At 46.1% G+C, this 24,675-nt stretch overlaps 1 protein-coding gene across 2 annotated transcripts in view; it reads right to left on the bottom strand.

Annotated features, from left to right (window-relative positions):
* sox5 (SRY-box transcription factor 5) overlaps positions 1 to 24,675 on the bottom strand; it is a 334,975-nt gene that overhangs the window by 242,988 nt on the left and 67,312 nt on the right. The window contains exon 1 of one of the 2 annotated variants that reach the window (XM_086009988.1): positions 817 to 1,032. The exons of the other annotated variant lie outside the window; for it this stretch is intronic. The gene's annotated coding sequence lies outside the window, so the exon portion shown is untranslated. Of the gene's footprint in view, positions 1 to 816; positions 1,033 to 24,675 lie in introns of those variants that run through there. 2 annotated transcript variants of the gene reach the window in all.

The raw sequence follows: 24,675 nt of genomic DNA, 5'->3' as shown, positions 1-24,675 counted from the left end.
GATGGAAGCGAGGGTTGCCAAGGTAACCAGATTAATCTCCTTTTTCTACTCCTTCCTCTCTTGTAGTGTGGTAATCTGTGTGTTCCTTTCAAAAAAAAGCGAGGCTCAAAGCCCAAGCTCTAACTAGGTTCCTAATTAGCTGCAATTTACAATGAAGACAACATGATGAGATAATAGAAATTTGCAAAATAATGACATACCTCAGCAAAATATTCCTCCTCCTAAGATCCATTTTTGTACAAAAAAAAACAATAAAGAGGGCCCTTCTAAAGCAGAGCTTGCAAATGGTGGTCTATTATGTGACACAGAAGTTTATTGTTCTGCTCTTGTCCCTCCAATCAACAGCTTATTGTTTGACATCTTAAATAAAAATGACTCAAATGCAGGGCCACATAATGATCTCCATTCTACTTATGTATACAGAGTAGTCAAAAATGTTTCAGCACCGAATCCTGTACTCTGACTCTTGATGGTGTAGTAGGCCCGAAAGGTAATTTACAATACAATGAATGTGGAAAATAGCATTATTTCTGGCCTAATCACGCGTCTTCCACTGAGTGAGGCTTGGAAGCACTTAGTAATGAAGGGCAGCTAAGCAAGACTGCTAATGAAATATGATGTACTGCATTTGTTTTCATCTGGTTAGCGCAAATTAACCAGCCTTCAGAGTGTTAGACAACACTTTTCTCTTTTATCACATCAAACAGCACCACTGGGGGATGGTAAAAGAAAGAGGTGGAGTGGGGAGGGGGGGTGGGGGGTGACAGAAGATTCAGCGGTTTTTAATAAACGACTGAGGCCTCAAAATGTACTGACCTCCAAAGCCATTAGAGCATAGAACTGCACTGCACTCCCTGCACTCCCTGCTCAGGCTGCCACAGCCTGGAATTAGCATGTTCACTCACAGCCTTTATTTAAAAGGAAGAAAAAAAACAATTAAGTGGAACCTTGGACTAATCTCATCCTGCCCATTTAGCCTTTCCCTCTGTGATGAGCAAAGGAGGCCAACGTCAGCATGCTATCATTCTGCTTTAATTAAAAAAGACACAAACAGTGGGGCTGTGAATTAGAAATGTAACAACGCATTACCCTGATTAATTCGAGGCTCATGTTGGATTAATAACTGCAACAAAGAACAAAAGGAAATTGTTATGCGAATTGCAACCTCTCAGGCCAGGCAAAGGTCAAATCAAAGGATTTGAATTTCATCCGGACTCACTTAATCAATTCCTTAGAAGGAGGACCATATGTAGGTTTTGAAAGCTACCCATTGTGGCATGGTGATCAAACCTGGAAGACTGCACAGTGTTAATTTCTAACAGATTCTACCTTACTTCAAGTAGAAACTTAATTAGCGCAGATGACGAACGGATAATGGAAGATATTCCCTGCAGATTTAAAACCGGGAAAAAAAATGTTTTAAAATAATGATGTGAAAATGATTTCTCTATCCAGAGTTGTTTGCATAGCTTTGGTTTTAGAACCGATGGTCGCAGTTTGAACGAGCAGGGAAGGTGGCTAAAAAGATCTGTGTTGAAACGCAAGACGAAAAGTTTTGCTTCCACCAGTTCTGAAAACGGCAGAGCCCGATTTGGAAAATGGCAGAGGGGACCCAGGGTGATAGGTTAGTCTCCCAGCAACGTCGAACGTATAGTTGCAAAACGACTATCATTTTTGAACGTCAAAATTTGACTATGGCAGTTAACAGATCCAGGTCTTTCACCTGAATATTCGCCGGCTCGCCAATAACATAACCAGTGGTTTCCTTGCCCAGAACGCTTGTGCCAAACATCTGGACACAATGTGGCACTGCCAGTCACTAAAAGCAGTCCTCACGCCATAACTGATTCCCCCCCCCACCCCCACCCATCCCACCACTCTCTCTGTTTCAAATGCAATACAAGGAACAGGCAAAGGTGGTGAATCACTATTTCATATTGCTGAAGATTGAATCACATTTTAATTTTTAATTTGATCTGTTTCCAGGTCTCATGGGATGACATAATTACAATTTAAAATGTAGATTAATTAACATTATCCATCTTCTTCTCTGCGTTTAATGGATCTGTGCTGCTCTTTTTTTTTTATATTCGCCCTAGTACTGTAAAAAGGAAGATTCAAAAATCATTGCCAGCTAATGTAGTTGGAGAGTTGTAGATCAGCTTTGAAGCGCAGACTCGAAGGCAACAGCTACAGTCAATCTTTACAACAATGTCAGGAAAACAAAGGCAGATTATTACCTAAAATCTACTCAATTCCTCCTTTATAGACACATCTGGCGACCACGTGTGGGAAGCGCTAATGAAGAGTTTCCTGACTGAACTGGGTTCCGACTGATGTTCAAGCTCTCCCATGTAGCCTTAGAAAATAAATGCTTCCTTTTATTTCGCGATACAATTCCAGCATTCCCAGCAGTTCGTAAAATGCAGCCCCCCGACATGTTTATTTTTTGAACTTGTTGCGGGGGGGGGGGGAGGGGGGGTTCTTTATGTAATAATATTCCCGACAGAAAGAGATCGGAGACGTGTCAAGCACTAACAAGGGAGGCAGTTTGCATATTCGTCACTTAGCATGACAATAAGTGGTTTCAAAAAGTAAATACAATTGGAGGTATTGACATCAGATGAACTTGGTTTGCATGCACATCTTGAGCAAATAAACTCAGCAGAGACTTAAATAGATAAATACCAGTGGCACGGTTTGCTGTTTGGTATATATGCACCAAGTATTATGAGATCCCATCAAATGTTAAGCATTATTTGCATGATCAAACGGAGTCACTACAGAATGAATAATAGCGCTCCCAACTAAACAAAGAGGTCAAGTTAATTCAAATTGACGTGATCTAAATTGACTCGAGATGGATTCAGAATTCTGCCTCTCGCACTTGCAAATTAACTGTACTTTATTTTACATATTCAAGGAAATCAGTCATGATTTCCTACTTAACAGCTGTACATTAAACACATACTTAACTCTGCAATGGGACATGATAACAGCAAAGTAGTGCAGTGTACTCTGATCATCAGAAAAGGTATGAATGCGTGATAATAAAGTTTCATCACCTGCCATTCTCTCCATTGTTCCTTCAACAACATTTTCTGAAATGACATGGGTTTGAACCTCAGGATTTTAAAATCATTAAAGTAACCGTGGACTATTCAAACCCAAATTGGTTTGTAATTTAGGATGTGTCTGAATTAAAAAGCAATGTGTGAATAGTATTTCAAATCAATTACAATGAGACTGACTTTCCTCACAAAGTCAATTGTGTAGGCCTTGCACTTTACAAGAAGCTAGAGTCACTTAAGAGTAATTATACCAACTTGGCACACCAATCATCACCTCACTGGTTTATGGCTACTGCTAACTTCTTTCCTTAGAGACTAGTAAGGCACAAACCACTGTTAGAATTGCAATTTGCCTTACAATGGAGCTGAAAAATGCAACTGTGACTGGCTTCCCATCCTCACGCTAATAGCACCAGATCCTGGTGCCCTGGTTCAGTGGTAATACTCTTACCTTTGAGTCAGAAGGTTGTGAGTTCAAGTTCCCCTCCAGAGACTTGAGCATAAGATGTAGGTTAACACCGCAGTGCAGTACTGAGGGAGCGCTACACTGTCAGAGGTCCCGTCTTTCGGATGAGACGTTAAACCGAGGCCCTGCCTGCTCTCTCAGGTGGATGTAAAAGATCCGAAGAAGAGCAGGGGAGTTCTCCCCCGGTGTCCTGGCCAATATTTATCCCTCAACTAAAGTCACTAAAGCAGTGATCATATATTTCATTGCTGTTTGTGGGACTCTGCAGTGTGCTGTCGCGTTTCCTACATTACAACATTGACTGCGCTTCAGAAGTACTTCATTGCAACGTCCTGAGGTTATGAAAGACGCTATATAAATGCAAGTTCTTTCTTACCTTTGTTGCACCTTTTGTCCTGTTTACACTTCAGATTGGATTGGATACAAATTCAGAATGCAAGCCAATAAATGTGCAGTGATCCAGCTCAGACTGATCTGGTTCAGACTGACCTAGCTCGGATTGGCACAGCTTTAAGACATTTGTCTGACACCATCAAATTACAGTCCACTAGCAGTGCAAAAAAAGAGTCAGAGGAAGCGAGCACTTTGAATCAGGCTTTTTGCAGCCAGCCAAACTTAAATACACCTTTCCAGCAATGGATTGGGATCACAAGTTATCGTACTGAGGTATCCAAGAACACATTAGTAATACAGAGGGAGGGAGGACTAAGCTGAGCTGAAGACATGACGTTGCCACTAACGTTGTCAGCCTTTATTGGTGTTGTTGTAAGGTAATCCATCTAATGATGTGAAATTTTGCTGCTTCTTTTAGGCTTCAATGTGAAACAGCCACGACAGAGCAAGTGTGAGAGATTCTGAAATGCGATCCAATCTGTTTGGTGCCCGTTTTAAACTTGCACCAGGCCGGGGCAAGTTTTTAAACAGCAGAATTAAGTTTTTAACAGTAGAATTACAACAGAGCTAATAAACTCACACCGTTTAGGAGGTTGCATTTTTAATTTGCAACAGCTGAAAAATCAGAACAAACCGGAATTCACAGCTGCAGTGTGAATGGGGCTTTAGAGAGACTGCTTCAAACAGTCGGAATCTTTCACCCAAACAGCAACTCACTCCACTGGAAATGTTTTGAATGGATTTTAATGAAAAGTCCGTTTCAGTTAACTCCAGACTCCATTTGTTTTAGGAAAGAAGTAAGATGGCACAGGCTGGAACTTTTGGATTTGTAATGTACTACAGTTTGCGTTTGGATTACATGACCAGACAAGTTGTGATGGTAATGTATCCGTAAAGGACAAATGATAATTGCATTCATCAATATGGGTAGAGTAAAGAGTGCAAAGACCGCCCAGACAAGACTTTAAATAGGATGTAGTGGAAGATTAAACAAACACCCTGAAACGCCAAATCTGTTGTTCTTTTGTCCCAGTCAACTAACGCCTTCTAATCCTGTCATATAAACTCTCCTGTGGCATCCGAAGGACCTAATCCATGTGGTCATACACGACAAGTCCTTTAGATGCTATAAAATGGTTACACAAACTGCATCTGGTCTCAGATTTACCTGCCCGAGGAAGGTTCAATTGCAACCCATAAATGCCAATACCGTTCAGTGTCAGGGACTAGACCGCGCTGTTCTGGTTTAGTTAGCCAATTCCATAAATCTCGGATTATGTTAATCCTGTGTGTTTTGGTCAATTTACAAACATCGGTAGAGGCTTCAAGTAAAGGCAAGAAAGGGAGCCTAAGTCCATCCCCAAATAAAGAGACTACAGAATGGGATGAACTTACAACCACACTGCACAATGCATTCTGTTTACACATGTATGGGTGATTTTAAATATAATCATTCATTTTAGGTTTATTTCCTTTGTTTAATTGGGCACTCGTGAAAGGAGTTATTACTAAGATGTCCATTATGTCTGGCACTCCATCTGTTACTAGTTTCAAATGCTTTAAGTAAACAATTTGCTTGAAAGCTTACCTTATGAAAGCTGACTCGAGGCACAATGCTGCTATTGATTTGGAGAGTACTCAGTTAATTTCCAACAATTACAATTAAGTTTTACGTCAAACAACAGCATGCGGAGTATCAATAGCTGTTGGACAGCTGACTAATGGCTGTAGGACACATCTGGGGCAACAGTCAAGAGGTGCGGAGGTTCAGCGAGGAAGGACGGGAGGGTCAGTAAAACAAAACGGAAACTATATAAAGGGAGATAAATCATAAGAACTGACCATAGGAACAAATGAGGGAGGTCAAGAAACAAAGATAATTAAAGAGGCAAATATACAGTGCACACATCAAGATAGATGGAGAAACTGTGCGCCGCGGTAGGAAATATCCTTTCCATAGCCTGGCATTGGCTGTCAACGTGAGTGGATGGCGAAGTGCGCTAACGTCACGGAGTGCAAATTGCATTACCTGAACATGCACAGACAAGGTGGTAAAAGGATGAGAAAAGGCCATGTAACCTATCTAGCTTACCCTGTCATTTAGGTCCACACACAGGATCATGCTGAGCTGTGTCAGGATCCTGTGCTCCCAGAAACACTGGGCTCAAGCACAGTGAGGATGAGGGAGGCGGCATGGAAACCACGAGGAAACGGACACTGAACAGTAGCCCTTGCTTAGATGAGAATAAAGATACATCAGTAACAGGTAGTGTAACTTGCCAGTAACTTGGAAAAGTTCCTGTTAAGGATTGGCATTAATAATTGGCAGGGGTGGGTCTGGTAGCCCATGTATGCTCGGCTTCAGTTTTGCTCCCACCAATGTTATACACAACTCGGTGCCTTTGCAATCACTCTCCAGTCATCGCACCTAACCTCTCCTTTCTGAGTTAGTGACACACGCTGGATATTGGCCCCATGGGGGAAGCTAGTCCTTCTGTATCTCACCCAAGTGTCAATCATCACGGTTCAACCTAGATATATTAATTAAGTCTTGCATCATATTTATTTAGCTATTTGACGAGGAAACACATTATAGCCAAACCCAATCCTATTCTCACCTGACATTCAAATACACACAACTAACAGAGGTAGCTGGATAGCAAGCAAGAGTTGGAACCCAGGAACACGCAACCCAACTGCGATGTCCCCCTCGCCACACTAGTTGAGATTAGGTAGGCACCAAGGAATAAACAAGGGACCCTCTTGGCCTACATACATCAGTGCCATACTATGCTGAATCATCCAGTGAAATACCAGGTTTTCCATTCAACCATTAACCCTGTCCTTGCTGCTCCCGGCAGGAGACTTGTCGCTGGGTTTATAGTACAATATGTATTCAGTAGATTTTACACTAACTAGAGATGACGGGCTAGTCTATAAGTCAACTCTAAATACAATGGCCCGGATTTTGCGCGCTGCGGCGCACGAACGGTGCTCGCCGTTCATTACACTTCCACTGACTTTCTGTGGGCTTTCGCACTGTGACTTGCTGTAATTAGAGAGTCAAAACAGTGCAGCGCCCTCTACAGGGGATCTGGGACCTGTGCGAACAGGGCAACCAATGGTGTGCCTCCATAACCAATCAGATTGAAGAATCCTTACTGAGCCATGCAGAGTCTGAACCAGGAAGTGTAAGTTAGAATAGTTAATTGAATGCCAAATCATGTACAGAAAGCAAAACAAAAAGTGGGAAAGAAAGATGGGTTTAATAAAGAGAGATAAGAGACAGAAAAGAAGTAAAAAAGATGTTTTATTTTTATTTTGTATTTTTTTAAGTCTCCAAGAATAATTAAAATCTGAAGGACTGAGACTCCACATTTTTAAAAATAAATTTTCAGTGCCAGAGAGGTTGTTTGGTAATAATTAAACATAGAGAACATAGAAAACATAGAAAAATAGGAGCAGGAGTCGGCCATTCAGCCCTTCAAGCCTGCTCTGCCATTCAATATGATCATGGCTGATCCTCTATTTCAATACCATATTCCCGCTCTCTCCCCATACCCCTTGATACCTTTTGTGTCTAGAGACTTAAGACTGATAACGCCGTTAAAAATTCACTTACAATTGAATGGACAAGTCCTAACTTTGTCTGGCGTGTTTAGTGGGTACCTAGTGGGTAAGTACCGCAACTTCATACCCTTCATGTATTTGAATGCTGAGTCTCTCGGCGAGGTACCAGTGTAGCGCAGGTTCTAGAGGAGCACGACACCTTCCTGATTTCCACATTTAACTGCGCATATGCAGACTCTGGAAGTTGCTGTCCGATTTACTCCTTAATAATGGTGAGCGCTGGTAGCCTGACCGTTATTCTTACTGCAAAATATGAGCCTACGTTGTTACTACTTTAGATATTGATCTTTCCACAGCTTCTAATTGCAAAAACCTCTTCTCTTCTGATTCAGGAGAATAAAACCTCTCCATATTCATCCTACTATTGCACATTATGATTTTAAAGGCAGGCATCTTACTCTGCTTCCTTTAGTCCTTATTAAATGAGAACAAGTTATCCCCTCACCACTCGTGGTAACTGGTTTAAGACCCACTATTACACTCTTTGCCCGTCAAACCGTTCCAATGGCTCTGTGACTCTGCGCACAGCCGTAGCTCTGTTCAGCTCATTATGGGCCAATCCAGCCACGTCTTCATTCTTACTTTACCAGTGCAAAACAGGACTTCTGATCTGAGTATTTTGTCCTCACTGCCAAAACAAAGCCTTGTGTGTTGAGACACATGTATGAAAGTGTAGGAGAGTCAGCCACTCTTGTCAGCTCAACTAGCTGACAGAAATACAATGATTTATAAAATAACTTTACCAAGTATTCTGTACCTCAGTCACTCCTCGGAAAATAACTGTTGACCACAAGTTTTAAACAAAACATAGGAACAGGAATAGGACATTCAGCCCCTCGAGCCTACTCCGCCATTCAATTAGATCATGGCTGATCTGCGCCTTAGCTCCATTTTCCCACCTTTGCTCCATATCCCTTGATATCCTTACCTAACAAAAATTTGTCGATCTCAGTCTTCAAAGCTCCAATTGTCCCAGGATCCACAAACGTGTTTAATGAACCATCTAAGAACTCACCTATTGTCCGAACTTGGCCATTGGCAATGTGAGCACATACATCTATGTGAGTCCTGCTGTGTCTAATCAGTAATAATGACTTAAATATCAGAAGTAAATGCAAGCTAGTCAGATTTTCTGACACCAACAAAATACTGCGAGCAATGGGGAAAGAGGGTGATGCAAAAGTATTACAGAAGTGTTTAGGTCGGCTATGCATCTGGGAAGGTAAGTGATAAATGAAATTCAACACTGATAAATATACAGTGCTGCACATTGGTTGAAAAATTGAGCATCCCAGCTGTGACTGGCACTGACAAAGAATGCACTGTGGGAAATCATGAGTGCCGAGCCCGTGATTTCCCATCCATTACAGTTTCCTGCAACAAGCTCTCTGGGAGCCTGGAATTGGAACCTCAATAGTGCACTTTTATTGGAATTGAACTGGTGGATATAGAAACTGGGAGTGACTTATCACCATCAACATCAAATTCTACGGTGGCAAAGAGGTGCCTCTCCAGCTAGCAGCACATATCGGAAAATTACAGGTATCAAAGAAAAAAGATGGTTCAAAGAAAGAATGTGCACTTATATAGCACCTTTCACAACCTCAGGACACTTAACAGCCAATTAATTACTTTTGAAATGCACTTACTCTTGTAATGTAGGGAAATGTGGCAGCTAATGTGCGCATAGCAAGATCCTACAAACAGCAATGGGATGAATGACCAATTAAACTTTTTTTTAGTGATGTTGGTTGACAGATAAACTATTGGCCAGGACACTAGGAGAACCCCCCTGCTCCTCTTTGAGTAGTGCCATGGGATCTTTTATGTCCACCTGAGAGGGTAGAAGGGGCCTTGGTTTAACGTCTCATCTGAAAGACGGCACCTACGACAGTGCAGCACTTCCTCAGTATCGCACTGAAGTGTCAGTCGAGATTATGTGCTAAAGTCTCTGAAGTGGGCCTTGAGCCCCCAACCATCTCACCCAGAGGTGCTGCCACTGAGCCAAGGCTGCAAAAGCACAAAGCTGGGTGGGAGGGTAAGCTGTGAGGAGGATGTCGTGAAACTCCAGTACGATTTGGACAGGTTGGGTGATTGGGCAGAAACATGGCAAATGCACTATAATGTGGATAAATGTGAGGTTATCCACTTTGGTGGCAAAAACAAGAAGGCAGATTATTATTTGAATGGCAATAGATTGGGAGAAGGGGAAGTACAAAGAGACTTGGGTGTTCTTGTGCACCAGTCGCTGAAGGTAAGCATGCAGGTGCAGCAGGCAGTTACGAAGGCAAATGGTATGTTGGCCTTCGTAGCAAGAGGGTTCGAGTACAGGAACAAGGATGCCTTGCTGCAGTTGTACAGGGCCTTGGTGAGACCACACCTTGAGTATTGTGTGCAGTTTTGGTCGCCTTACCTGAGGAAGGACGTTCTTGCCATGGAAGGAGTGCAGCGAAGATTCACCAGGCTGACACCTGGGATGGCAGGAATGACGTATGAGGAGAGATTGTGTCGATTGGGCTTGTACTCACTGGAGTTTAGAAGATTGAGAGGGGATCTTATCGAAACCTATAAAATTCTGTCAGGCCTGGACAGACTAGATGCAGGAAGGATGTTTCTGATTGCCGGGGAGTCCAGAACCAGGGGTCATAGTCTAAGGATAAGGGGTAAGCCATTTAGGACTGAAATGAGGAGGAATTTCTTCACCCAGAGAGTGGTGAACCTGTGGAATTCTCTGCCACGGAGGGTGGTGGAGGCCAGTTCATTAAATATATACAAGAAAGAGTTGGATATATTTCTTAAGGCTAAAGGGATCAAGGGATATGGGGAGAAGGCAGGGACAGGGTACTGAATTTGGATGATCAGCCATGATCTCATTGAATGGCGGAGCAGGCTCGAAGGGCCGAATGGCCTACTCCTGCTCCTATCTTCTATGTTTCTATGTTTCTATATCTGAGTCACATGGACCAGAAAGATATGTTGAGTTAGTTGGTCTCAAATGGGGCAGCATCAGTGGTGTTAGAATTGGTCACAATGCCCCCGGGAAGGGTTCCAATTCCGGATCGCTATATAGCAATCGCTGCTGATAGCATGCATGAATGGACATTGGCTAAGGACAGGATTGTATTTGGCTGTAATGTCCTTCATAGTTGGATAGCCTGCTTACGCTCATTGTCAACAGGTTAACGATTCTGTTACAATAGCGAATAACGGAATTTCACCCAATTGTGTGAGCCCATTTTTTACAAAAAAATAGTACGGAGTAATTTCCATCCATTACATATAAATATTTAGAGCAAATCTGCCACGCGGGTGGTTGAAGCAAAAAGCATTAGTAATGTTCAAAATGAGGCTGGTTGCTAGATGGAACAGTGGGGATGCTAGAGGAATAAGCTTTGACATGCAAAATGTCATTTCTCATCCTTTGACTTTTCTTAATAAAAATAATAATATTTGCATTTATATAGCACCTCATCACATCAAAACATCTCAAAGCACTCCAAACAATGAATTACTTTTGAATTGAAAGGACTGTTGTTAAGTAAGAAAATCTGGCATCCTTTGAATGAGCAACCTCACACAAACAGCACTGAGATGAACAACCATAGGAACAGGAGCAGGCCATTCAGCCTCTTTAGCCTGTTCCATCATTCAATTAGATCATGGCTGATCTGTAGTTCATCTGTTTTTTTGGTGTCACTTGTTGGTCAGAACAATGGGAGAACTCTGCTCTTCCAAGAACATGCTAGAGGATCCATGCCATCCATCTGAACAAACTGGATTGAGCAGGCAGGATATTGGTTCAACATCTGACGGATGGGACCTCCCTCAGTTTTGCACTGGGCTGTCAGCCTATATTATGAGGGTCAGGTCCTGGTATGCAGCTTAAACCCACAGCCACCTAACCCAGGGGGCGGCAGGCGTGCTGCCAAATGGACCAAGCTTTTTTAGGATGCTAAAGGGACTAGACAATGTAGACCATGACAAGCTAGTTCACCTTGTCCAGAACCGTGGAACCAGAGGACACAGCCTGAGATTGAAGGGGGGTAAATTCAAAATAAATCTGTGGAAACAATTTTTCAGTGACTGAGTGGTCAGTCTATTGAACAGGGTCCCATGGGAGATGGTGGAAGCAGTTAGTATTGATTCATTCAAAAGTAAATTAGATAGATTTCTTTGAGAAAATGACATTTTGGGATACAGTATGAGAGTAATTTGAGACATGATATGGTGAGTGTAGCAGACTTGGGAGGAACAAGTGACTTTGGACCTATGGTTCCCAAAGCTCTCCACCACTGGGGTTTTCCTCGCCTCATGTCTGGGTCTGTTGTAGACTCATTGATAGAGATTGATTGCTGTGATTAGTCAACAACTCCATTATCATTGTATCCTGTGACTACCAGGATGGTAGAAGGCGAACTAGATGAAGCTTGGTCTTTTTTCATCCAGCAATTCCTAAGCTAACACAAATCTCATAGCTTCCCTCCTTTATAGCTGCACTTAATTTGGTGCCGGCACCACCAGCTCCTGAAGTGTGGATCTCGCACAGACGGTGGCTAACCATGCTTGGAATTGCAGAGATTCATTAAGGCCGGCTCCTTGAAAAGGCCCGCTTTTACCAGGTCATTCTGAACAACAACCTTAGCAAATCCAGTGGGCTTTCAACTCAAGTGTCAGCCGTGGCTCAGGTTGTAGCGCCCTCACCTCTGAATCAGGAGTCTGTGGGTCTGCGTCCCACTTCAGCGACCTGAGCACATAACATATTGTCTGACCCCCTCAGTGCAGTACTGAGAGAGTGCTGCACTGTCGATGGTGCAGTCTTTCAGATGAGGTGGTAAACCGAAACCTCATCTACCCTCTCGGGTGGCTGTTAAAGATCCCATGGCACTATTTGAAGAAAAGCTAAGAGTTCTCCTGGTGTCCTGACCAGCACCTATCCCTTAACCAACATCATTAAAACAGATTATATGGTCATTTATCTCATTGATGTGTGTGGGATCTTGCCGTGTACAAATAGGCTTTTGCGTTTCCTACATTGCAACAGTGACTACGCTTCAAAAGTACTTACTTGACTGTAAAGCATTTTGGGACGTTCTGACGATAGCAAAATACTGCAGATGCTGGAAATCCAAAATAACAACAGAAAATGCTGGAAAAACTCAGCAGGCCAGGCAACATCCGTGGAGAGAGAAATAGAGTTAACGTTTCGGGTCAAACCCTTTGTCAAGACTCACAAAGGGTTTTGACCCGAAACGTTGACTCTATTTTCTCTCCACGGATGTTGCCTGGCCCGCTGAGTTTCTCCAGCATTTTCTGTTGTTACTTGGGACGTTCTGAGGTTGTGAAAGGAGCTATATACATGCAAGTTCTTTCTTTCGTTCTCTCTCTCTCTTTCTCTTTTTCTTTCTTTCTCATTGGGATTACAGACTGGTTGGGTGAGGCCTGCACCTCAGCAACCGGTAGCACTCATAACCCACTGGTACCGCTAAAAAAAAGCAGCTCAAGTGTTTACAGACAGTGTCAAATGGGAACAGCCCCACAAAGGTGCTTGTGCTAATTATCATACAGACCTGTCATTCGCAACTGCATTGTTTCCTTTACAAAATGCTTCAGAATACACCAGCTTTTTACCACTGACTCATTTCTAATCAGTATCCATAATAATTATTGTTTTTAAGTAAGTGCGTCTACTCCTTTCGACTGTCTGGAGTTAAAGCAGTCAAAATGAAACAGTGCAGGAAGAGACGTGATTGACAACTCTGTCACCTGAGCCATCCCCCGCCGCCCAATCTAACCTTGATTTGAGACTTTCTGGATGACATTTGTTACACTGCAAACCAAGTGTTTGCTTTTTTCTTCTCTCAAAAAAGGTAAAGCAATCCCTGACACCATTGTAATGATTAAGTGGGAGCCACAGAATGGCCATTTGCATACAGTATAATCATCACTGAACAAGCACATTGTAACATAAATGCACACTTGCCAACCTTTTCATTATAAAAATAGGTAGGAGTATTTATGTCACTCTAAAACGTCCGCTTACACAGTACATGACATCTATGCATCCAGAGACTTATTTCTAGAGGTCTTAAAGAGACAACATTGTGCTAAGAAAGAACTGGCATTTATATAGCACCTTTTACGGCCTCGGGACGTCCCAAAACGCTTTACAGCCAATGAAGTACTTTTGATGTGCAGTCACTGTTGTGACGCAGTAGCGGTTTGCTCTCCTGCTACTCTTCACGTAGAGCCATGGGATCTTTTTTTAATTCACTCTCAGGATGTGGGCATCGCTGACAAGGCCAGCATTTATTTACCATCCCCAGTTACCCTTGAGAAGGTGATGGTGTGCCTTATTCTATGCAGCTGTTTGATGTAACTGAGTGGCTTGCTAGGCCACTTCAGAGAGCAGTTAAGGGTCAAGTACATTGGTGTGGGACTGGAGTTACATATAGGCCCAAACCGGGTAAGGACGGCAGGTTTCCTTCCCTAAAGGACATTAGTGAATCAGTTGGGTTTTTACGACAATCCGAAAGTTTTTTTTACTGATACCAGCCTTTTAGTTCCTGATTCTGGCATGTTGGTTTAAAATTGTCAGCCTTGCTTTCAAGTCCCTCCATTGGTTTCCGAACAAATGAAATCGAGGGACAGGACAAGACCATTTGGTCTATCGAGTTTGCCCACACAGCCGTGATGTCTTGCTCCACTTTGTTTAGGAAATCTTTTTCAACCTTAGTTCCCATTCCCAGCATGCATCTACCACCACCCCCCCCACCCCCCGCCTCCGCCTCTGGTCTACCATTCGTCCAACCACCAATGGCAAAGCCTTCAACCATTACACCTCAGCATGGTGGAATTCACTTCCTCAGTCTCTACACAGGCTGCCTCTCTCCCTAACTTTAAAAGGCTCCTCAAATCTTTTGGACTGTGCTTTTGGCAACTTCGCCTACTCCCTCCTTCTTCCTGCTCGGGTCCCCCGCAACCCTGTATGTTGTTACTTGGAATGTGTGCTTACATACAAGTTTTTTACACAACCTGACAGAAGGGCTGCCTCTCCTGTACTTTCTTCTGCTACAGTATTGAGTTACAAGTTTTTTTCTTTTCCTTTCTTTTCTCCTAGTCTTCTCCCCTTCGCTTTTTCCTTCTTGAAGGCACTGACTCCTTGTTGGGTACAGTTTAAGTGTTGGCTGCACCCCCCCCACTCATTCCACCCAGTACCTCACTCAAGTAATAATTCTTCACGTGCCAGCCTAGGTAGTGAGTGTCGGCAGGCTGGTCAGATGCAGGGACATCACAGCCAAGCCTGATTCTGTTGTTTCGCAAGGAACACGTGGACTTTCCAGTCGGAATTAAGACTGAGAACTCTAGACAATTTTGCAGTCCAGGGTTGTAGAGAGCAATTTTCTGCTACAATTAACTAACTTAGTGCAGGCTTGCAAACGAATCTGGACCTTCTTGATCAGTATGGCCCAGTTGAAGCCCCATTTATGTTAAAAATCTCACAACACCACTTGAAGCAAAGCAGAGATTCCCCTGGTGACCTGACCAACATTCTCCCCTCAACCAATGCTACCAAAAACAGATAAACTGGTCATCACCTTATTTCCTGTCCATGTTGTATACAAGTTGGCCGCCGATAATATTTCAAAAGTAACGCGTTACAGGGGGAATTTTCCCAGCCCTGGGGAAACGGGTATGGAGGCAGGACTGCCGGGAAAATGGCAGAAACTGGGAGCGGGCACCAACCCCGCTCACAACCCGCCTCCGTGTCATCTTCCCAGGAGGCGGGAAGGGGATTAGAGCCAATTAACTGCCTGTTAACAGGTAGTTAACAGGCAGTTTTGAGGCTTATCCCCATTTTACCCCTGCAAGTGCGGGCTTCTTGACGGCTACGAACCTCGCCAGAGTCAGCGAGGCGAGCAGTAGATCTGCGGGGGTGAGAGGGATCAAAAAGTCCACTGTAGAGGTGAGTGATGGGTGCAAGTGTGGACAGGTAAGTATGAGAGGTGAGTGTAAAGTGTTGGAAAAAGTTTCCTTACCTTTGCTTTTTCCTGCAGGCTTCAACCTTTGAGGATCTGGAGGTGCCTCATCTCAACAGCAGAGATGACAGATTGGCTGCTGCATTCTCAGATGCAGCAGCCATCTGCTTTCTGCTGAGGAGAGAGGTTTTGGTGAGCCTTCGGTGCAAGGGCTCACCTTAGAACAGAGATTGTCAGTGTTTGACAGCTTCTCAAAGCTGCCAAACACTGACAATTCATCTGTCAACATTTTTTCGACAGATGAAACATCATACGCTGATGTCCTCTGTCACCGGCTTTCCCTTAATTAGCCGAACAAGGTTAATCAAGGGAAAATAGCGTGGGTTGGTCAGACATTGTTGGGGGCGGGACTGAAACCCGCAAACCAGCAGTCCTGCCGCCAACGCGCCCCCATTGACAAAATCCAGCATTGGTTGTGAAGCATTTTGGGACACCCTGAGGATGTTATAAGCTGCTACATAAAAGCAAATTCTCCCTTTTCTTTCCACAGTGGGTAATGCAGTTACCAACATGGTCGTTCACCTTCATTTGAAGTAAATGATATCTCTTTGTCACTTTCTCTTTCTCTCAATACTTGCATACATAGTTTAAAGACTAGAGAAAGGAAACATGGCTTGTACATTGGATGAGACCTCCAATTTCCCAAAATTCAAATCTTAAGCACAGTGTCTTCAACAACAACAACTTGCATTTATATAGTGCCTTTAACGTAGTAAAATGTTCCAAAGCGCTTCACAGGAGCGTAATCAGGCAAAAATTGACACGGAACCAAAGAAGGAGACATTAGGAAAGATGAGCAAAAGCTTAGTCAAAGTGTTCGGTTTTAAGGAGCATCTTAAAAGAGGAGAAAGAGGCTGAAAGGTTTAGCAAGAGAATTCCAGAGCTTAGGGCCTAGACGGCTGAAGGCACGGCCGCCAATGATGGGACGAAGGAAGTTGGGGAAGCACAAGAGGCCAGAATTGGAGGAACGCAGAGTTCTTGGAGGGTAATCGAGCTGGAGGAAGTTACAGAGATAGGGCGGGGTGCGGCCATGGAGAGATTTGAACACAAGGGTGAGAAATTTAAATTTCAACTTGATTTATACACTCCAAATAGGAACTGGTGCAAACCAGACTCATCACCAGACAACTTCTACATTTGTGACTTTCATCCATCCTTCTGATAAGACAAAAAAACGAGGCCCTTGTCTGCCTGCTCAGTCGTTTAGGTGGATTGTTAAAGATCCCATTGCACTATTCAAGGTTAAAGATCCCATTGCACTATTCAAGGTTAAAGATCCCATTGCACTATTCAAGGTTAAAGATCCCATTGCACTATTCAAGGTTAAAGATCCCATTGCACTATTCAAGGTTAAAGATCCCATTGCACTATTCAAGGTTAAAGATCCCATTGTACTATTCAAGGTTAAAGATTCCATTGCACTATTCAAGGTTAAAGATCCTATTGCACTATTCAAGGTTAACGATCCCATTGCACTATTCAAGGTTAAAGATCCCATTGCACTATTCAAGGTTAAAGATCCCATTGCACTATTCAAGGTTAACGGTCCTATTGCACTATTCAAGGTTAAAGATCCTATTGCACTATTCAAGGTTAATGGTCCTATTGCACTATTCAAGGTTAAAGATCCCATTGCACTATTCAAGGTTAAAGATCCTATTGCACTATTCAAGGTTAAAGATCCCATTGCACTATTCAAGGTTAACGATCCCATTGCACTATTCAAGGTTAAAGATCCCATTGCACTATTCAAGGTTAAAGATCCCATTGCACTATTCAAGGTTAAAGATCCCATTGCACTATTCAAGGTTAAAGATCCCATTGCACTATTCAAGGTTAAAGATCCCATTGCACTATTCAAGGTTAAAGATCCCATTGCACTGTTCAAGGAGAACAGGGATTTCTCCAGGTGTCCCGGTCAACATTCTTCTTTCAATCAACACCACCAAAACATAGATTGACTGGTCATTCATCTCATTGCTGTTTATGGGATAGTTGCCCTACATAACAGTAACTGCGCTTCAAAGCAACTCGCTGTATGTGAAGCTGTCTGGGGTGTTTTTGAGATACTTGGCAGGGTGCTGAATAAACACAAGTTCTTTCTTTCAATCACTAGCCATTGAACTGAGGTGTTGTTTTCTGTTAAAAACATAGTCATAGCGTCATAACGGCACAGAAGGAGGCCATTCGGCCCATCGAGTCCGTGCCGGCTCTCTGTAGAGCAATCCAGTCAGCCCCATTCCCCCGCTTTATCCCCGTAGCCCTGCAAGTTTATTTCCCTCAAGTGCCTATCCAGTCTCCCCTTGAAAACACTGAGGGGGAGAAATTGGGTATAGCCCCGCTTGGGGCGCTAGAATTGGCGGAGCGCAAATTGTATCGCCAGGCACAACTTATCGCCACCTCCAGCGATATTGGGTTTCATCACCCCTGAAGGAGATTGTGGCGTAAAATCAGGTGCTGCACAGGACTCCTAAGGCGCTAACCTGGCAGCGCTACTCAATATCTGGGCGGACGGGCGCAGCGCAGGTGCTGTCAATAATCGATGACCACGAGACATGCTGGCGCCGGCCAGCTCTTAAAGGGGTGGGTCATTTAGGTTCAGCAGCCACACTCATCGCCCTGTAGGCCTCAAAATCGGCGCTGTGCAATCTGAGGCGTTACAAACTTTGACCAGATGGAGAGGGTGAGGCAGAGAGCGGAGCGCTTTACCGATGGGGTATTGGATGCTTTGGTTGGCGAAGTGGAGTGCCGGCGAGCAGTGCTGTACCCTGACAATGGCAGGAGGCCTCATCAGAACGAGTACCGCAGAGCTTGGAGGGAAGTTTGTCAAAGAGTCAACTCCAGCAGCGTGGCGCCCAGAACTGCTGTGCAATGCAGGAAGAAGTTCAACGATCTCACTCGGGTCGTTAGGGTGAGTGGCTTGTTGGCAATCTTCTTCATCCCTCCATCTGCACCTGACTTTATGGCCAGAGGGTGCGCGATGCCCCAATGGCCATCTGTAAGCACCCATGGCCCTTTCTGGGAACGCACACGCACATTCAACTCAGGGCATAATGTAAGGACTGATCCACCAATGGGGGGGCATGAGATGACAACTCAGGGCATAACATAAGGGCTGATCCACCATGGGGGAGCATGAGATGACAACTCAGGGCAGCATGTTTCATAACTTCCCGTCCTTTCTCCTGCAGGGCGAGCTGGCCAGGAACCGGAGGGTACAGATTCGTACTAGAGGGGGCCCTCCTCAGCTGCAGGAACTCACGGACCTGGAGGAAGGAGTCCACCAGATTGTTGGAGGCCGGATGAGTGGTCCTGTCACCACTGGAGCTGCCGACCCCATTGTGCACAGCGATGGTAAGGTCATCACCTTTTTGAACTCTCTCCTTCCACTTGTTCCCCCCACCAGCATGCTTTTTCAGTCTGGACCCATGTCAGAGCATTGCAGCACTCTTGCATCCCTTGCTGCCACCCTGTCCTTTCGCTAAAGCCACTCTTCAACCTCCCAGCTTTCAGATGCTGCATCACCAGCTTGGGAGCCGGGCCATCAAGCTGCCAGGGACACTGACTCTGGAGGCGACGAGCAGGAGGAAGCCGGACCATCCGTCCCACCCTCAGGCAAGCCAGCCCATCTGCAGACTGGGGATAGTGCTTCCCTGGAAGGGAGCGGGGGGGATGGCTCTGAGGAGGAACCAGTTGCAGGAACCAGCGGCCTCCAGCAGCGCAAGGGGGGTAGGGAAGTTCGGGAGCCGTCTCCCCGGAGGGCGCGTCAGGCCACGATTACTGCTGCACAGAGCGCAGAAGAGGTGCGTTCCCTCGCAGAAATGAGCGCCCAGGCTCGACTCAGGCACACTGAGCTGATGGCTGCAGTTGCAAGGATGCCTGAATCCATCGAGACACTGGCAAGGAGTGTGCAAGACTTCGGGGCAGCACAGGAAAGGATTGTGCAAGACTTCGGGGCAGCACAGGAAAGGAGTGCAAAGGGCTTCGGGGCAGCCCTGGAAAAGACTGCCCAGGGCGTCGGTACATCACTGGAAAGGGCTGTCCAGGGCGTCGGTACATCACTGGAAAGGACTGTCCAGGGCGTCGCTACATCACTGGAAAGGACTGTCCAGGGCTTCACCGAAGCACTGGCACCTGCCACGCAAGTGCTGAGTGCTGCCGCGCAGTCCCTCGCTGGCCTCATGCAGAGGCAGATTGAGGCCACACAAGCACTGACTGCTGCCACCCTCGATGGATCAGGCAGGATTACCCGGGGCCCTTGCAGCACCACAGCAGGCCAGCAATCTGTGGACCAGCCGATTGGTCCGCATGCTGCGGTGCTGCCCTTTCAGAGTGCCAGTGTGTCGGCCGACCACGGAGCAGGTGTCCGCTCTCAGGATGTCAGCATTCCTGATGCCAACGCTGGCACGTCTCCACTGCAGCTGCCATCACCTGCAGGACAGACTGCTTCCACCCATGCCCATTTGGAGCAGTCAGCATCCGGCCCCTCCAAGCCCAGTGTCCGTCCAGGCTGTCCCTCAGGGGCATCTGCGCTTTCAGACAGTCAGCAGGCGTCCCCCAGCCTTCATGCAGCCACTGGGGTCCCATTACGGAGGAGCTGCAGGGAGGGAAGGGGCCATTCTCGCAAGAGAAGTAGATCACCATCAAAGGGGAAAGAGTAGAAGGTGCTGCTGAAATGTCCTATTTCTAGAAATCAAGGCCGTGGATGCTGGTCTGAATGTTAGTCATGTTTTGGATAGTCTCCTGTGTGTGCAAGTCACTTGGTCTGAATGTTAGTCATGTTTTGGATAGTCTCCCGGGTGTGCGAGTCACTTATGTGTTAGTTTGTTAGTTAAGCTTTCTGTTGCCATTGCTTTGTCATGTTGGAAGGAAACACAGTTTTCAAAATAAACAAAAATTTTTATTGTCATTGGCCATGTCTGCTATTTACAATCATTGTGGCCTTCATAGGCTTTGGGTTATCCGAATGGTTCCATTCCTGGTCTTCGAATGGAACCAAGCAGTCCGTGAGCGGGGCCTAGAACCGACTCCTTATCAGCCTCAGACGGACGGCCCTTCCAGTTTCTCGAACCCTCCCGTCTTGGTCCTCCTCCTCCTCCTCCTCCTGCTCCTCCTCCTGCTCCTCCTCCTCCTGGTCCTTCAATGTCTGCTGGCACTGGCTGGGTGCGCAGGGTGGCGAGGTTATGGAGCATGCAGCAGACAACGATGAAGTGGGAGACTCTCTCTGGTGAGTACTGCAAGGCTCCTCCCGAATGGTCCAAACAGCGGAACCGCTGCTTCAGCACGCCGATTGTGTGCTCCACAATGTTCCTCATCGCCTGATGGCTGACGTTGTAGTGCTCTTCTGCAGGGGTGCTGGGCGTCCGGAGCGGGGTCATCAGCCATGGGCACAGTGGATAGTCCTTGTTGCCGAGAAGCCAGCCTTCTGGGTGAGCCGGGGCCTCGAAAAGGTCAGCGACTGAAGTCTGGCGCAGGATGAATGCGTCGTGGCTGCTGCCTGGGAACTGTGCATTGACTGCCAGGATCAGCTGCCGGTGGTCACAGACCAGCTGCACATTCAAGGAGTGGAACCCCTTGCAGTTGCAGGACTCCTCAGGATTCTGTACAGGCGCCTGCAAAGCCACGTGCGTGCAGTCAATGGCGCCCTGCACCATGGGGAGGTCCGCTATTCCCACAAAGCCCTCTGCGTGCTCCCGCTGCTTCTCCGGTGTCACATTGAAGGATATGTACTGACGCCGCCTTTTAAACAGGGCATCTGTAACCTGCTGGATGCAGCTATGCACCGCAAACTGGGATATGTTGGCAATGTCCCCAGTTGCTGACTGGAAGGAGCCGGTCGCATAGAAATTCAATGCCACTGTTATCTTCACAGCCACCGACAGAGAGGTCCTGCACCTTATCTGCGGCTGTAGATCTTCCTGAAACAGGTGGCACAGCTCAGTCACCACCTCCTTTCGGAATCGCAGCCTCCTAACCCACTGCTCCTCCGACATGTTGAGGTAAGAGAACTGCTGCCTGAATACCCTGGCAGCGTAAGGTCTGGTGTGGCGACGTATGTTGGCCCTCCTCCGTCTGGCCATTCCTGGCCCTCTCTCCCTCCGTCCCTGTGCCCTTTCCAGATGGTCAAGCAGCAGGACGTTCCCCTCCAAAGCAGCCCCCATAATAATAGGTCAGCAGAAATTAAATAGGGTGTAAACGCTCACCAGCAGCAGGGTAATGGTATGAAGGCTGAAGGTCCTCTGGCAGCGCTGGGTCACTAGTGAAATGGCTCAGAGTTCAACTTTGCAACTCTGTGTAAATCTCAAATAAGTTGTGCTCCCAAAATGACTGCCGCTTTTATACCAGTGCAGTCCCCTTTAAAGAGCGCCCCCCTAAGCCCGAGAGCGACTGGGGAACGTTCCAGGAAGCTGTCCTTATTAGCGCCGGTCGGAACAGAGGGGGGCGCCACTGAATTTCCGGTCCGGGGCGCCAAAAAGGCGTTGCACACTGAAATAATGTCATGATCTGCCTGCGCCCGCAAGTGGGCGCGGCGCTAAAAGCCCACTCAATATGGCAAGAGCCGCTGGGTTCATTGCGCCCGCCCGAAAATTGGGTAACGCCCCAATTCTTGGCCTCTTTAGGCACTAATCGCTGGCGCTAACAACCGAATTTCTCCCCCTGAGTGTCTCCGCTTCCACCACTTCCGTCAGCAGTAAATCCAGGTCATCACCGCTCGCTGCGTAAAAAAGTTTTTCCTCACGTCCCCCCTGTAGCTCTTGCCCAAAACCGTAAATCCGTGTCCCCTACTCCTTGTACCATCAACTAGTGGGAACAGCCTTTCCCCGTCTAGCCTATCCAAACCCATCATAATCTTGTACACCTCTATCAAATCACCCGTCAACCTCCTTTGCTCTAATGAAAACAAACCCAGCTTCTCCAACCTGTCCTTGTAGCTAAGAACCCCCATCCCCAGAACCATTCTGGTAAATCTCCTCTGCACCCTCTCAAGGGCCTTCACATCCTTTCTAAAGTATGGTGACCAGAACTGGACGCAATACTCCAGTTGTGGCCTAACCAGCGCTTTATAAAGGTTCAGCATAACTTCTCTACTTTTGTACTCAATACCTCTATTTATGAAGCCCAAGATCCCATATGCTTTGCTAACCACTCTCTCAATATGTCCTGCCACCTTCAGGGACCTATGCACATTAACTCCCAGGTCCCTCTGTCCCTGAACACTCTTTAAAACTGTGCCATTAAGTGTATATTGCCTCTCCCCGTTCCTTCTGCCAAAATGCATCACCTCACACTTCTCTGTATTAAATTCCATCTGCCACTTGTCTGCCCATTCTGCTAGCCTTTCTATGTCCTGTTGCAGTCGGTTGGTATCATCATTACTGTTTGCCACACCCCCAAGTTTGGTGTCATCGGCAAATTTAGAAATTCTACTCTGTATTCCAATATCCAGGTCATTTATATATATATAATACAATATGGGGGTCGACTTTATCCTCCAATGGGTTTTATCCAGGTGGGGGTTACGGAAGTGCATAACGCGTCACCAACCTAAATTTGAGACCCGGGGTATTTTAACTTTCGTGCCTCGTCTGCATACCACCGCTCATCTGCCCACCTGAGACGGGTAGAAAACTTCAGCTGACGGGCAGACAGGCGGGCGAGGAAGTCCAGGCGGCAGGAGCCAAGGGAAGGCTCATCGGCAAAGCAGGTAAGTCGCAGGGAGCGGTTTTCTGGAGGGTCTTCTGGGAGGGATAGGGGTGAGTCTGGGATAGGGGAGGCTGTGACTTTCCTTGTGGGGCCTGGAGGAGCAAACACTTGTCTCCATGAAGCAAAGTTTTGCACTTACCTTGGGAAGGAGCTCTTCTGTCTGCAGACTTGCCTCAGTCTGGTGGGAAAGCCAGTGCAGTCTTCCTCCCCCTTGGGCCACGGGTTAAAATGCAATCGGGTTCCCCTTGCATTTACTTAGAAGGTTGTGAATCTTTGGAATTCTCTGCCCCAGAGGGCTGTGGATGCTGAGTCTTTGAGTATATTCAAGGCTGAGAGAGATAGATTTTTGGACTCTAGGGGAATCAAGGGATATGGAGACCAGGCAGGAAAGTGGAATTGAGATCGATGATCAGCCGTGATCTTATTGAATGGCGGAGCAGGCTCGAGGGGCCGTATGGCCGACTTCTGCTCTTATTTCTTATGTTCTTATGTAATCAAACCCGATTTGCATAAATTCCTGAGGCTCCTGACTGCTTCCAGTGGGTGCCTCAGCCACTTAAATGCAGTGAACAGTTATAATGGTGGCTAGCGGGATTACAGCAGGAACAGGGCGGTAAGGCTAAACGATCGGGTGGGGTGGGATAAAATCGACTCAATGGTTAAAGATGGAAAGCTCACAATGGACAGTCAACTGGCATTAACGAATTCTCTGAGCCCTCATCCTCTCTCTCTTCCTATTTTCTTTCTCTCTTTGCTGCCTGCCTGGGTGTCAGACGTGTCAGCACTTTCACCTTCAGCTGCAATAATTCTCACGCCCTGGGACAGCCCACGTGCGCGAGATTCTGTCGCCCTCTAGCAAGAAAAAGCAGGGGAAATGTTCGGAACAGGTGAGCTCGTGATGCAGACACAGCTGGGTGAGTGATAGCAATCTCACAAGAGTCACCCACCAACAAACTTGCATTCTCACAGAGCCTGAAATACAGAAAATTGTGCTAAAGCACTTCACAATTGGTGGCATGGCCCCGACAGCGATTCTTTCATGCAGCCACTATTTTATACACACGCCAGTGAAATGCTGGATTTGATGCCAAATCAGTACCCCACTCCCTGTCCCATCTGTCAGACATGGTTCAGTGGAAGCACTCTCGCCTCTTGAGTTTCAAAGTTGTGGGTTTAAATCCCACTCCAGGGACTTGAGCACAAAATACAGGCTGACACTCTCAGTGCAGTGCTGAGGGACCACCGATTGGAGGTGCCGCCTTTTGGAGGAGACATTAAAACAAGGCCCCAGCTGCCCTCTCAGGTGGACGTAAAATATCCCATGGCACTATTTCAAAGAAGAGGATTTCTCGCCGGTGTCCTGGCTAATATTTAT

Source organism: Somniosus microcephalus, chromosome 17 (assembly GCF_052327205.1).
Source record: "Somniosus microcephalus isolate GS21.2 chromosome 17, FLI_Smic_1.0, whole genome shotgun sequence".
NCBI classification, from domain to species: Eukaryota; Metazoa; Chordata; class Chondrichthyes; order Squaliformes; family Somniosidae; genus Somniosus; species Somniosus microcephalus.
Note: the sequence above shows the minus strand (reverse complement) of the source record. Positions and strands in the feature narration are given on the sequence as shown.